Here is a 17,000-nt window from a genome sequence, read left to right as displayed (position 1 = left end):
CAGGCTAACTAGAAATATGAAGGGAAGGGAATTCAAGGAAATAAGAGTTCAGTCTAGCCAAGTTGACATATTACAAAGAGAGCACTGTAGAGAAGGTTAATCATGCATAAGTAAGTATGCCTAATAACTAGCCAATTAATTAAATTTACAAATTACCAGGATGTTTACCATAACCTGTGTTCATAATTGCATACTGCAACCCTTTCCTTTGAATTCCTTTAAATATAACATACTAGTATTTTCTGGAAATTTTTATAGAAATCTTCTGCCAGTCTAATTATATCAATTTGTCTTTTGTCTAATGTTCCTTCTAACATTTCTCATTGATCTATTTTACCACTGTGCATTTAGGTATGGAATTAATTCTTATTAACCATCTAGGAATTAAGTGTATCTTTTTAATCCAACAATATGTGCCTTTCATCAAATTATTAAAATTGGCTGTCACTATCTCATTTAATATGGCTTCTACCATGTCCTGAGGTAATTTTTTAAGACTGTTCATAAATATACTTCTCCTCTTTTCTGTACATGTTAGAATTGCATATCACATCCCTCTTGAGTTAAGCTTGGATGTGTGACTTACTATGGTGAATGTACTCTGCCAAAAGTGACACGTATCACATTACAGGTGAGGCTTTAATGTCCAGTGCATAATTTCCCTGTTAGGAAAAGTGGCATTGCTCCAGATAATAGACGTTCCATTAGTTTATGTGGGTAGCTGGGATAATTGGCCGTGACCTTCACGACTGACCTAAACTTCCAGATTTCCCAAAGGCAGTGTTCTGGCTATAATACCCTGTATTTTCAATGCTAAGGTAAGCCCTAAATTCCTACTATTAAATGGTTCCTTTTGCTTTTACGTCTGCTTTCCTAATTTAAAGACTGGCTAAAACGTTAACATTTTATAAAACACGCTGGAAATTTAAGGAGTAGTGAACATAAAGCTAGCACGTGTGTGTTTCGCAAAAGCTGAGATAGAAAGATCTCCTTGAAAACTTTTCTCTACATGGTATGGATGTTTAAGGGCTAGAAATTACCTCAGCCAAGAATCAGATGACTGCACCTGTACTCTTTATGGTCAGAGACGAGAACATAGCAATCACTATTTGTATAGATATCACTTACATTTTCTCATTCCATCTAGAGAAGCTCTGTCCAACACAGAAATCACTAGTCACATGTAGCTACTGAGTATGTGAAATGTGGCCAGTCCAAGTTAAGCTGTGTTTTCAATATAAAATACACATTAGATTCAAAACCTTAGGACCAAAAAAAATAATAATAATGTGAAATATCTCGTCAATTTTTTGTATTGAGTACATGTTAAAATGATGGTTTAGATATAATTGCTTAAATAAAGTTTATGATTACTATAAATTTCATCTGTTTCTATTTTAGATTTAAGTGTTTCTATGAGAAAAAATTTAAATTATGAACTTGACTTACATTATATTTCTACTGAATAGCATTAGTCTGGACTTTGAGGATCAAATATTTCTATTATCTATAGAATGATTTCTAGTAAATTTTCCATTAAGTAATCATCACACTAAACTTTTTAAGTTTTTAGGACTTCTTCTTAAAGGAAACTCCTTTAAGAGATGTATTTATTATTGAGAATAAATTATTATTTATATATTTTTGAAAATTCTAGGGTACTCTGAGCAGTATATATGTCTGAGCTGTGTTTACAGGGCATTTGTTAATGGAGATGTTTGATATTTTATACTAGACACCCCAGAAATTGCTATACTTCAAGGTTTTATTAAAAATGGGATTAAAGATACCCAAAGTCGGATTTTATGTCTAGAGTTTCAATATCAGACTTCTAAGATGTACATTTCATTCCTTGTCACTCAAATACATCTTTCAATTTGACTTAAAATTTATGACTTTCAAATCTGATCAGATGGCTGAAATTGTTTCTTATCCTTCACTGAACTTATTAGAAGTCCACACCACAAAGTTAGTGATATAAGTAATTGATCCAATTTCCTCTCTTTCTCAAGTATATTCGCCTATATGACCCAAGTGCCAAACTTGAATTTTGCTGAGTGATCTTAGAAAGAGAAAAAATACTGTAAAAAGTATCTTTATCTGATAACAAATTGCAAAGTTTATTAAGGGATTTTCAGATTTCTTTGATAATGTTACATGCATGATATATATTTATTATATTATATTATATTTATGTAATGAAAATATAGAGTGTTTTCAAAGTTATTCTAATGCTGGATAGAGATGAACATTACAATCTAGACTACTGATAACAGTATCTCCTAGAAAACAATATTATGGCTAAGTTTAACTTTTGTATAACACTTTTTGCTTCTTCAAATTACTTTCACATATTTTCATAAAATAATTCACTTTGAAAACAGCATTACAATAAACTTCCCTCTTAGAACTGCTTTTGCTGCATCCTGTAGGTTTTGGGTCGTCATGTTTTCATTGCCATTTGTTTCTAGGTATTTTTTGCTTTCCTCTTTGATTTCTTCAGCGATCTCTTGGTTATTAAGTAGTGTATTGTTTAGCCTCCATGTGTTTGTATTCTTTACAGATGTTTTCCTGTAATTGATATCTAGTCTCATAGCGTTGTGGTCAGAAAACATACTTGATGTGATTTCAGTTTTCTTAAATTTACCAAGGCTTGATTTGTGAGTTTATAGCAATACAATCCTACCTCAAAAAACAAGAGAGGAGCTTCAAGATGTCGGAAGAGTAAGACATGGAGATCACCTTCCCCCCCACAAATACATCAGAAATACATCTACACGTGGAACAACTCCTACAGAACACCTACTGAATGCTGGCAGAAAACCTCAGACCTCCCAAAAGGCAAGAAACTCCCCACGTACCTGGGTAGGGCAAAAGAAAAAAGAATAAACAGAGACAAAAGAATAGGGATGGGACCTGCACCAGTGGGAGGGAGCCGTGAAGGAGGAAAGGTTTCCACACACTAGAAGCCCCTTCGCGGGCGGAGACTGTGGGTGGCGGGGCGGGGAAGCTTCGGAGCCGCGGAGAAGAGCACAGCAACAGAGGAGCGGAGGGCAAAGCAGAGAGATTCCCGCACAGAGGATCTATGCCCACCGGCACTCACCAGCCCGAGAGGCTTGTCTGCTCACCCGCCGGGGGCAGGCGGGGCTGGGAGCTGAGGCTAGGGCTTAGGTCGCAGCGCAGGGAGAGGACTGGGGTTGGTGGCGTGAACACAGCCTGCAGGGAGTTAATGCACCACGGCTGTCCGGGAAGGAGTCCGGGAAAAAGTCTGGAGCTGCCTAAGAGGCAAGAGACTTTTTCTTGCCTCATTGTTTCCTGGTGCACGAGGTGAGGGGATTAAGAGCGCTGCTTAAAGGAGCTCCAGAGACTGGCGCGAGCCGCGGGACAGATTGGGAGTTTGAGATTGACATGTATACACTGCAATATTTAAAATAGATAACCAACAAAGACCTACTGTATAGCACAGGGAACTTTGCTCAATATTACATAACAACTTAAATGGGAAAAGAATTTGAAAACAATAGATACACTTATATGTATAACTGAATCACTTTGCTATACATTGGAAACTAACACAACATTGTTAATCAACTCTACTCCAATATAAAGTAAGTTTTTTAATTGGACAGAAGATCTAAATAGACATTTCTCCAATGAAGACATACAGATGGCAAAGAGCACATGAAAAGATGTTCAACATCACTAATTATTAAAAAAGTGCAAATCAAAACTACAATGAGGTTTCACCTCACACCGGTCAGAATGGCCATCATCAGAAAGTCTACAAATCGGGGCTTCCCTGGTGGCGCGGTGGTTGGGGGTTCGCCTGCCGATGCGGGGGACATGGGTTCGTGCCCCGGTCCGGGAAGATCCCACATGCCGCGGAGCGGCTGGGCCCGTGAGCCATGGCCGCTGAGCCTGCGCGTCTAGAGCCTGTGCTCTGCAACGGGAGAGGCCACGGCAGTGAGGGGCCCGCGTACCGCAAAAAAAAAAAAAAAAGTCTACAAATCATAAATGCTTGAGAGGGTGTGGAGAAAAGGGAACACTCCTACACTGTTGATGGGTATGTAAATTGGTACAACCACTATGGAGAACAGTATGGAGGTTCCTTAAAAAACTAAAACTAAAAATACCATACGATCCTGCAATCCCAATCTTGGGCATATATCCAGACAAAACCGTACTTAGAAAAGATACATGCACCCCAATGTTCATTGCAGCACTATTTGCAATAACCAAGACATGGAAGCAACCTAAATGTCCGTCGACAGATGAATGGATAAAGATGTGGTACATATATACAATGGAATATTATGCAGCCATAAAAAGAATGAAATAATGGAATTTGCAGCAACGTGGATGGACCTAGAGATTGTCATACTGAATGCAGTAAGTCAGACAGAGAAAGAGAAATATTATATGATATTGCTTATATGTGGAATCTATAAGAAATGATACAAATGAACGTATTTACAAAACAGAAATGGACACACAGACTTAGAGAATGAACTTATGGTGACTGGCGGGGGAAGGGAGGAAGGGAAGGGATAGTTAGGGAGTTTGGGATTGACATGTACACACTGCTATATTTTAAATGGATAAACAACAAAGACCTATTGTATAGCACAGGGAACTCCGCTTAATGTTATGTGGCAGCCTGGGTGGGAGGGGAGTCTGGGGGAGGATTGATACATGTATATGCATGGCTGAGCCACTCTGCTGTGCACCTGAAACTATCACAACATTGTTAATTGGCTATACTACAATATAAAATAAAAAGTTTAAAAACAAAAAGAATGAAATAATGCCATTTGCAGTAACATGGATGGACCTAGAGATTATCATACTTAGTGAAGGCAAAGAAAGAAAAGTATCATATGATATCACTTACATGTGAAATCTAAAAAATGATACAAATGACCTTATTTACAAAAGAGAAACAGACTCACAGACTTAGAAACCAAACTTATGGTTACCAAAGGGGAAATGTCCGGGGAAAGATAAATTAGGAGGTTTGGATTAACATATACACACAATTATATATAAAATAGATAATCAACAAGACCTCCTGTATAGCACAGGGATCTCTAGTCAAATATCTACTCTGTAATAACCTATATGGGAAAAGAACCTGAAAAAGAATAGATATATGTATATGTATAACTGAATCACTTTGCTGTACACCTAAACTAACACAACATTGTAAATCAACTCTACACCAATCTAAAATTTAAAAATTTTTAAATAAAAATAAATGGACTTTCAAAAGGAAAAAATAAGAAAAAAGAAAAAAAGTGGGAAATAGACACACAGCAAATTTTTTTAAATAACAAGACAATTCAGCAGACTAATTTTCTTTCTCTGAAATTTTATGATATATGTGGACATTGCCTAAAGAGAACAAAAGTTGTAATAGGTACAATAACAAGTATTTGATTTTGTTTTCAATTTAAAATACCATACATTGGAAAATGGGATTGTAATATAACTAATATATGGATATCAGCTTTTTAAACTATGTTTTCTTCCCTCACTTGGCCATAGAGCACTGATGTATCACATTTAGAGTGATATTCCCAATTTAATTAATTTAACACTCATCTACTATTTCCAGTCTTCTCGCTCTCCTCTGCATTACTCTCCTGAGATATTTTAAGGTAACCAGGGGAGGAGTGGAGAATTTGGAATACACTTATATATCTGTATATGTATACATTTCTCTGGACTGCTTCCTGCTGTTCTTCACTGTGTTCCACTGACCCTTTTTTCTACACCTCATGATTTCCTCTCCATATCACTGTCCTTGAAAAAGTCTTTTTTGAATTACTGAACCCTTTCATTTCTGATTAACAGCTCTTTCAGTGGCCTTTTCTCTAACAGTATTACTGCTTCATCTTCATTCCATTCTTTCCTTTATTCTGCACCTCTTCTCTTCTGTATGTTATTTAGACCTTTCAGGGATGGGCTAAACCAGGAAATGGCAAGAAATAGCTCTTAAAGTACATGTGAAATCACTGTTCTCTCCTTCACTTGAGGCTTGCTGCTGAGTGCAGCCCACACTCAAAACCTCTTCAAATTTCTCTCAGAAGTTCTATGCCCTTTTAAGTCTGGCCTACATATCAAATTTCTTATCCATCCAAGAGGTATGTACACATCTTAAAAACAATTTTGAACTGGATTAAATTAGGGACTGTATCACCCCAAGAAAATCAATAGTTGTGGCTATCACAATGTCCTAGAACCCTTCTCAACAGGGAATAATCTCCCTAAAACCTCTATGACAATAGGCAGGTTATATCTAAAACACACAACATTTCTGCCCTAGTTAAAACACTGTACTACAATACTGATTATTTGTCTTAGCCAAAATATGCAGATTTAATATGGGAACTAGATTATACTCTAACTTCTGTGGCTTTCTCTTATACTCATTCTATTTTAGACTCTCTGGTGGGGGTAGAGAATTTGTCATCTTTCACATTTGCTCCATGCAGAGAGAGAGAAAACTCTGATTATGGAAGTGAAAATAATTTGAAAATTCACCAAAATGTCATCTCTTGAACAATACTGATCCCTCAGACTTGCTACAGAAGTGAAAATTCCATTTTTAATAACTCTCTTTTGATAATTTTTTAAAGTCATAGTACAAAAAAATGCATTATATTTGTTGGGGCTTTTACTGTGTATAAAACACTTTTGAGGAACTTATGGTCTATTAATTTCTATAAGAATCTTCTGCAGTAGAACAGAGTAAATGCTTTGCACAAGATCAGTCAAGTGGATAGTGGCCATAAAAAATAGAATTTAGAGCATTTGTAATATGCAACACCTTATCGTAACCTACTTTCATTTCACTTGCACTCAGCCCCCAGCTAAATCCTGTTGTAGTTCTTTAAAATATATTTGAATAATTCCTCCTCTTCATTTATATTACCAACCCTTTATTTCATATCATTATCAACTTACAGCTAGAGTACTGTCCAGTAATAACCAGCTAGCTGTTTTCTCCCTCCCTCCCCCAACAGCAGCTCCAGTTGTGTATCAAGGCCAAGTTAAATCTCCCTACGATGCTGTAATTATCATGTGACTTCCTTATTGAAATCCTCCAATGTTTCATTATTGCCTAGAGGATAAATTCTACATACCTGATCCTGACTTTCACCTTCTCCTTAGAGTGTTTAGTGTTGCAATATCACTAATTGTTTCATACTGGAGAGTCAAGAGAGTATACTGTGAAAGATTATTAACTTTGGAATCGGAGTAAGCTCAGCAAAATCCTTCTTCTGCCTCTTCCAGCTATTGGACACTTAGCATGTTTGTATCCTCAATTAACTCAACTGTAAAATGAGGCTAACTGTTCATAAGCCACAGTACTCTGTGGTTTGAATTATTATTTATCAAGTCTTATTTTCTACTATTCCTTGACACCAAATTGTTTCATTGTATAAACTTAACGAATCACATAGAATTATGTTTTCTTGCCACATATATCACCCTTATTTGCCTACTTGAATTATGTTATGCCCAATCAAAATCTCAGAATAGAAGGAGGCAAAGAAAAGTGTAAATTTTTAAAAATAAAAAAACTCAGGTGAAATAGCTTTGAGGATTGTATTATTTAGCAATTTTTATCATAATAAATAAACAAAATGAATAATGAAATCAAAAGTATTTTTTACACATTTAAAATACACTAATAACAAAGGTAAACTTTTTTTTTTTTACCAATTTCTATGCTGGATAGAGGTTATTCATAGTAATGCTAACAAATATGCTCAAAATGCTTGCCTTAAATGTCAGAAAAAGAAATTGAGAAAATGAGGAGAAAAACAACTCTTGATATGGTCAAGTATGATGAGTTTTTGGTTGTGAAATCACCAGGGGAAGATATTAATCTTTGCCATAATAAATTTAAAAGTTATCAGTGAATAACAAGATGACTTTCAGTCTATTCAAATATTAGTTTGCTGCATCAATCTGTCTACCACATTTTTTTTTTAGTTCCTTAGAATGGTAATGATATATTTCTTCTAGCCTCCATTAAACTTTTATAAGCTCAGTGATCCCAGATAATGCACATCTTCATTGGTTTACCAATTGCTTATTTTTTATATTCTATCAGTAAGCATATTTTGCATTTACTAGCAGTAACTCTAAATGTTTCAGTAGCTCACAGTCCATTAAATACAATTAGTATAAAATGTCTACAGATGACAAAATGAGAAATTAAGTTAATAGCAAATCAATCAAAGAATATTGCAAGGATAGCAGAAGTGGATAATAACAGTTCCATGGAGGAGGAGCCCTTGTAAAAGCAAGTATGTTTGATTGTTTCAGCATCTGAAGATGGGGAACACTAGAATTACAGGTCCTTTTTTGAAAATGACTCCCACATTAGATGACACTTTATAGAAGTAGGATAGAGGAATATCTTCACCACAAGGAAAATAGGTAGGTTTTTATCGTGGTAGAAAATGGTTATATGAGATAATGTGGTAAACATGACCCTCTTAACTATACTAAGTTCAACACTGAACTAAGATATTAGCAATTTTGCTCTCATCCTTATAAAGCTTAAGCACAATTAGAAAACTCTAATTTTTTTCTGCTCATTTTCTGGCCCAAGCCAGCTGTATACACAACCTTCCACATCTCCTTAATAACAACTTTACCTTTCCAGGTGTTGAGGTCATAAAACCAGACTTATCTTTGACACCTCTCTTTTCCTCACAAGCCTACATCCGATCCATTAGAAAATCCCCCTGGCTCCACCTTCAAAACATATCCAGAATCTTTTAAGTTCTTTTAATCTTTTAAGTTACCACTGCCACTGAAACCATCAAGACCTCAGCTTCCGCATCTATCCCAGCCTCCACTGATCTATATGCCCCTACGTTTGTCCACCTCTCACCTATCATAACACAGCATCCAGAAGGATATGCTAGAATATGTCGCATCATGTTCCTCCTGTTTGAAACCCTGCAATAGGGAACCATTCCAATCAGAATAAATGAAACATTCCTTACAGTGACTTCTGATCACATCTTGTACTACTCCAGCCTTGCTCACTCTTGTTCCAGACACACTGGCCTCCGTCCAGTCCCTAGGATAGTCTAGTATGCTGTCCACATGCTTAGGGTCTTGATTTTAGCAGTTTTCTCAATCTGGGACACAATTTTCCTCAGATATCCATGAGATGAATTTCCTCACATCCTTCAAATCTTTGCTCAAATCTCCACTCTAACACTGTCACTCATTTCTGGTACTTCCATTCCTTGCTGACTTCTAGGCCCTACACTCTCTATTCCCTCACTCAGCTGTAATGTTTGTTTTATGTTTCCACAGGACTTACTCCACTTCTGTCTTCCCTGCTGGAATGTAAGTTCCATGATAGCAGAAGTCTTTCTTAGTCTGCTCATTGATATACCACAAGTCTCCAAACAGGAATTGTATTTGAGGCATGTAATATAAAGGAACGCTCGGTAAATTTATTACCTCTGTGTTAATAAAGTTTGATAATGCTATTTGTGCAAGAATCCCTACTAAGTGACAATTTATAATTCTCCCTTCTCTTCTCTGCCCAACAATTGAATGCCCTATCAATTTACAAGAAGAAAAAAAAAAAAAAAGGGCTCCATCCATTCACAGGAAATAAGCACAATAAAGAACTAGAGGTCTAACTTTTCAAAGACGGCATAACATTCACTGCTGTGTAAAATTCTAAACTGTATTAATTAAACAAATACAATAAAATATAAAAAATGAAACATACTATACTACATTATATACTTCATTCTTTTTTTCTTTTCTTTTTTTTGTGCAAGGTACTGATCCTTGGAATTTTATTAAGTCATCTTATTTCATTCTCACAACAATGTCTAAAGCTATTATCAGCTTTTAAGTTACTATATGTGTACAAGTCATCTTGCCTGGAAGCAAATGAAAGGAAAGAGGGAAGTTTAAGCAGAGAGGTGATACTTGATTTCTCCTTAAAGAATGAAGATTTCTCCAGTAAAATAAATGGAAAGCTTACCGGAGGGATACAAAACCAGCTGTGCAGGGCATGCTGGCATGACTAGTGTGTTTGTAGAATTTCAAACATTTGTTTATATTATGTGCCCAATAAACAGTAGTTACTGGAGTGCTGACTGTTTTTCCAGGCTAGCATAAAACTTCATTCTTTTTCTTAAAACTTTTATTGGAGTATAGTTGATTTACCATGTTGTGTTAGTTTCTGCTGTACAGCAAAGTGAATCTGATATATATGTATATATATATATCCACTCTTTTTTAGGTTATTTTCCCATATAGGCCATTACAGAGTACTGAGTAGAGTTCCCTGTGCTATACAGTAGGTCCTTATTAGTTATCTGTTTTATATATAGTAGTTTGTATATGTCAATCTTTAAAGTGATTTTTACCCCTCAGTATCCTCTTATTAGAGAGTTGATAATAGTTCAGTGAGATGAAGAATTAGTGCCTTTTCCTAGTATGAAGCAGATCTAATGAGATTTACAATATGAATACAGAAGATCAGGTACTTTTGAGGTATTTATACAGACTCTTTCTCAAATAATATTGCTATTATGACTAGAATATCTTGTTCCGCCTGCTGTTGTTTTGTTTTCCTTTCTACTTTTTCTTCCATCCTGATTTTGTTCTTCTACACTCTGTACTTGCAATGCAATCCTCTTTTCTACACCTATCCTTTCTCTTTCTCTTCTTAAACTCTTCTACCCCTTGTGGCTAAGACACAAGCTATTGCATGTGGTCTTCTCAGGGTTTACCTATCTACAGTTCTAAGATTAAATAGTCTTTCAAAGGCATACTTATTTCCATTTGGATGATGTCTTTGGGACAATAAAAGAGCTGCTTTATAGAAATTCAAATCTTCTTCATGGGCTTTAAAGCATCACCAGCACAATATTTGTAACATCTCATTGCTTATAATCCTTTCAGGTACACTACATAAATAATACAGATCTTCTTTAAAATACTGTCTACTTAATGTATTTCCTTTTTATCATCTTTCTATTTTACCAATTAAGTTTTGCATCGGAACTGTAGTCTTTGCCCTCCCTTTATTCCTTTTAATAATCCAAGGATTCATAAAACCCCAGTGGTCTTTTAAAGCAGAATATTTGTAGAACATTCTTGCAGAGAGTTGAATTCATTGGGAAATTATTTCTCTTTGAATGGCCTTTACAGTTATGGATATATACATGTGTATGTGTACATAATATATAGGAACACACTCTATTATTATTTACTTGTATCTTTTTATGCTGTCAAATGATCTGATACAAAATTTTGTTTGGACCACTCCATCTCCTTTAGGTCATATTAAATTGTTCATCATCTATGGGCTTTACAGGAAACAATGACAGCAATTCCAACTTCCTTTCTTAATCAAGAGATTGACTAATATTATATCAAATGATACAGATTATAAAATAATGGTAGGTGTAATAACAGTGAACTATTAGATTGTCAGATTGTTTGAAGTCTAGCTGATATTTCCCTCTTCTTATTATTTCTTCATAGACATCCAAAGCTAGGTTCATCTCACCTCTGGGATGATGTCAATATCAAACAAACAAATAATCAAGCCTCGATTATGAAAAGATGTTTGCTCACTAGTTCCTGTGGCATCTGACTATATAAGCAATGATCAAAGTATTATCCAAATATCTCAGTGAATAATATATCTTATTTTTTCTCTTTTTGCCAAGACAATTCTGCAGTATTTCTTTAGGCTGAGAACTTGTTTATTCAGTTACAAAGTCCAATTTAAGACAGTAACAGCAAACACCTTCCTAGGCAATTGAAATGATAGAGACTATCTGTGTATATTTATTTGTCTAGGTTTTTGTCTGTGCATAAATTAATAAATATCACTACATACCCCCTCACAATTAAGATAATTAACAATTGTAAGATGCACCAGTATTTTATATCTTCTAAGAGAAAAAAATGCTATCAGTTATAATTGTCAGATGCCACTGATGGTGAGATGCAAACTGCTTTCAGGAATGTTAAAATATGAAAAAAAAACTAATCTAAGCTTGGATGATTCAAAGGAAAGAATGTTACTCCTTTCTTTTATGAATAGAAAACACATTTAAGTAATACACAAATATGATTCACCTGAATGATGCTCAGATTGCAACTGGATATCATATTATAGATCAGATTTTGAAATCTCTTGAATATTAACCTCACCAACTTTAAGCTCAGCATAATCTTATGACACAATATTTTTCATTCAAAAATATATCCTACTGTGACCACTTCATCTCAATTTGCTCAGGATTTTGTCAGTTGTCACACTGAATGTCCTGTACCCCACATGTGTTAGTCTGCTAGTTCTGCCATAACAAAATATCACAGACTGCATACTTTAAATAACAGAAATATTCTTTTTCACAGTTCTGGAGGCTGGAGTCCAAGGTCAAGGTTTTGGCAGGGACCAGAGCCTAATGATAGCTCTCTTTCTGCCTTGTAGATGACCGCCTTCTCACTTCATTCTCACATGGTCCTTGCTCTGAGTGAGAGCGCAAAGAGAGAGATCTCTCTTCTCATGAGGCTAGGGTCTCACCTTTATGAACTTATTTAACCTTAATTACTTCCTAGAGGCCCTATCTCCAAATACACTCACTCTGGGGGTTAGGGCTGAAGCACATAAATTTTGAGGGGACAAAACTCACTCCATAGCACCAGGAAACCCCTCAGTCCTGGGCAAACTGGGATGGCCAATCACTAAATTATGTTTTATTACATGAAAGATTAAAAAGAAAATAAATTTGGTTTTAACTCTTCCATGAAATCATTTAAAAATTAATGTAATCTTAATCAGAGATAAAACAGTTCTATACAACTTATATTTTTCTTTGATTAATTGAAATTCACATTATTTAAATACACAAATAACATTTTCCATGTAGAATAGAAGGTATAGGACACAGATTTAATAATCACTGACCACAGGGTAAATCATTGTGCCAGGATGTGTGAACCGTTCTTTCTCTCCTCAACACTCTCCTTGTTCTGCAGGGGCAAGAAGGCTAAAAAATGTACATTTTATAAGCTCCACTGCCAGCAGGGTTCCAATTTAAGTGTCTTTTGTAGAGAGACTTCGTACAAATTTTGCAAGACTAGCTGAAGAGAATAAGATGTCTTATTGTCCCAGAAGCTTATAGCCAATAACTTCTACTGTTCTGCTGGAAAGAACGCACTATTTGTTGCTGGCAACTGAAATCACCAGTAGTTTCCTGGGATTCCTGTTTTCTCACTTCCTGCACCCTATCAGCAGCTTTTCTGACCTTCACTCCTATAAGCTATTAATTCTTTCTGTTAAATAGAAAGAGGGTTCCTTGAACTATCTAAAGTGTTTTCTACTGTGGTAAAGGAAGTATAATGAATAAAATTATGTAAATTACTTTCTGGAAATAATACTGAAATAATTTTGTTTGGTTATTTGATTTTTCTTTTCCTAATAAAACTTATAAGAAAGAAGAAAATATTTTAGTTAATTTAGTGAGAATGAGTGTGATACTGGAAGATTGTTTTTCTCATACAACTTATGGCCTCCCATATTTCCTAAAGGTAAGGTAAAAATGTAAATTTTTAAAAAATAAAGCTATGGGTTTTAAATAAAGAAAATCAAAAGAATTATTTTCCTCACTGTGTTCAATACAATATAACACCATACACAAAAATAAACTCAAAATGAATTAAAGACCTAAATGTAAGGCCAGATATTATCAAACTCTTAGAGGAAAACATAGGCAGAACAGTCTATGACATAAATCACAGCAAGATCCTTTGTGACCCACCTCCTAGAGAAAGGAAAATAAAAACAAAAATAAACAAATGGGACCTAATGAAACTTCAAAGGTTTTGCACAGCAAAGGAAACCATAAACAAGACAAAAATATAACCCTCAGAATGGGAGAAAATATTTGCCAAAGAAGCAACGGACAAATGATTATCTCCAAAATATACAAGCAGCTCATGCAGCTCAATATCAAAATAACTACAACCCAATCCAAAAATGGGCAGAAGACCTAAATAGACATTTCTCCACAGAAGATATACAGACTGCCAACAAACACATGAAAGGATGCTCAACATCTTTAATCATTAGAGAAATGCAAATCAAAACTACAATGAGATATCATCTCACACCAGTCAGAATGGCCATCATCAAAAAATCTAGAAACAATAAATGCTGGAGAGGGTGTGGAAAAAAGGGAACACTCTTGCACTGCTGGTGGGAATGTGAATTGGTACAGCCACTATGGAGAACAGTATGGAGGTTCCTTAAAAAACTACAAATAGAACTACCATATGACCCAGCAATCCCACTACTGGGCATATACCCTGAGAAAACCATAATTCAAAAAGAGTCATGTACCAAAATGTTCACAGCAGCCCTATTTACAATAGCCCGGAGATGGAAACCACCTAGGTGTCCATCATCGGATGAATGGATAAAGAAGATGTGGCACATATATACAATGGAATATTACTCAGCCATAAAAAGAAATGAAATTGAGCTATTTGTAATGAGGTGGATGGACCTAGAGTCTGTCATACAGAGTGAAGTAAGTCAGAAAGAGAAAGACAAATACTGTATGCTGACATATATATGGAATTTAAGAAAAAAAAATGTCATGAAGAACATAGGGGTAAGACAGGAATAAAGACACAAACCTACTAGAGAATGGACTTGAGGATATGGGGAGGGGGAAGGGTAAGCTGTGACAAAGCGAAAGAGAGGCATGGACATATATACACTACCAAACGTAAGGTAGATAGCTAGTGAGAAGCAGCTGCATAGCACAGGGAGATCAGCTCGGTGCTTTGTGACCGCCTGGAGGGGTGGGATAGGGAGGGTGGGAGGGAGAGGCAAGAGGGAGGGGATATGGCAACATATGTATATGTATAACTGATTAATTTTGTTATAAAGCAGAAACTAACACACCATTGTTAAGCAATTATACTCCAATAAAGATGTAAAAAAAAATAAAGCTATGGGTTTTAAATAAAGAAAATCAAAAGAATTATTTTCCTCACTGTGTTCAATACAATATAATTATTTTTACTTTTTAAACACTAGATTTTATTTTCCAGAAGGAAAATTAAACTAATTAAAAATCTTGACAAAAATCACACACACACAAAATAGGTTTTCCCATTTACTCCATCCCATCATCTTTTGCCCTGAGAAATGAGATCTCCATCTAAATATCTTAGAAAATGAAACACCAGCTTAGAAAATGACAAGGAATCATACTGCTAGAACTACTTATTTATATATGATTTCCATTTAAATCTGTTTCAAATCAATTTATTCCCATTTGAAAGAATCAAGGCAAAGAATCTCTCACTCAAGTTAGGAAGATCAGCCCACTGTAGTAAGTAGGATTTCTTCAGCAGTATCTTCTTATGTTTGCTTATATCTAAGAAATGATATCTTAGTTTCAAAAATAATTTCAAAATATTCCTATTATAACCTGCTTTTCCCTATGCTCATTCCTCAAAGGAGAACTTTCTGCCTCAGAAATGAAGCAGAGCCTTTTTTTTTTTTTTTTTTTTTTTTTGGACACACCTTGCAGCATGCAGGAGTCTTATTTCACTGACCGGGAATGGAACCCGGGCCCCCTGCATTGGAAGCACAGATTCTTAACTGCTGGACCACCAGGGAAGTCCTGAAGAAGAGTCTTTTAAATAAAATATTAATCAAGACAAAATGCTTGAAGGGGAAGCTCTTTTCTAGATTTTGTCTTGTCAGCATCAAGCCAGCACAGCAGGACCACTATTTAGTACTGAATTAGTTTATTTACTTATCATTAGTCACTTTGGCATTGTGTAGACTTGTTTGCATACTAACATGCTCACTTTAATTCAAATAACTTCCTACATTCCACAGCTCATAATCTTGTTGAAAGACTCTTTTCTTGGGTTATCAATATAGATGATGCCATTAGTTTTGTAATACAAACATATATCTCAGTTTACTTGTGGTATTTTCAAATGTTACAACAAAGGTAAGATTAATATTCAAGACACAATTATGATTTGCTACCACATGCATATCTCTCTAGTAGTCCTCCATAAGTTATTGTTTGTTTTGAAAATTATATATCAAAAATCACAATCAGAGAACTAATTACACTTTTGAAATGGAGCCAAAGAGAAACTAGGCTAAAATTGCCTACATCATTGGATATTTTGGAAAGGATTTCATAGATTTGTGTGTACAATTACAGTTTATTTTTATATTGTTGACTCTCAGTTACTGTCGCTAAATATGGGAATCAAAGATATACATAGGTCAAGAAAGTTTATTCTCTAAATGTCATTTATGGTTTATTCTGAAATTTACAGTGTGACATTTTAATGCATCACCTTCTTAATCTCATTTGTATAGACTAACATAATCAGAACACTTGAAGTAGCCAAAATTTTAATTTAAGTGTCTCCAAAATCAGCTATTTCAAGCTAAGGTAAGACTTAATTTGTATTATACTTGTATAAAATCACACGTTCTCAGATATGGCACCCCATGCAAACTTAAGCATGATATTTTGCTGATTGCTGGGGAAAACGTAGTATTTAGGGGACTAGTACACATCACAGTATATGGCATGGAGGTTAGGTAAACAGAGAAACAGTCTTCTCCTTTCATATAGATTATAAATATACATACATTTGATGGAATTATAAATATCTGTTCTCTTGTTTAAATGTAGAAAACTGGATTGAAGTATGACTTAGATTGTAAATACAGGAAAATACAAATATTTCATACGATTCCATACTTAAATTTACTTTATGTTTACAACAATGCTCTGAGAAACAAATTGATATCATTGTTTAAAAGACAGGATACCAGCTATCTGCAATGAAATACAAACACTGTCAAAAAATTAGGACTCTTGACAAAAACTGATTGGTAGGCCCTAATCAAAAGGCTACACATGCACCTTGCCCAG

Source organism: Hyperoodon ampullatus (assembly GCF_949752795.1).
Source record: "Hyperoodon ampullatus genome assembly, chromosome: 3".
In the NCBI taxonomy this organism is placed as follows: Eukaryota; Metazoa; Chordata; class Mammalia; order Artiodactyla; family Ziphiidae; genus Hyperoodon; species Hyperoodon ampullatus.
The sequence above is the reverse complement of the archived record's forward strand: the minus strand, read 5'-3'. Positions refer to the sequence as shown.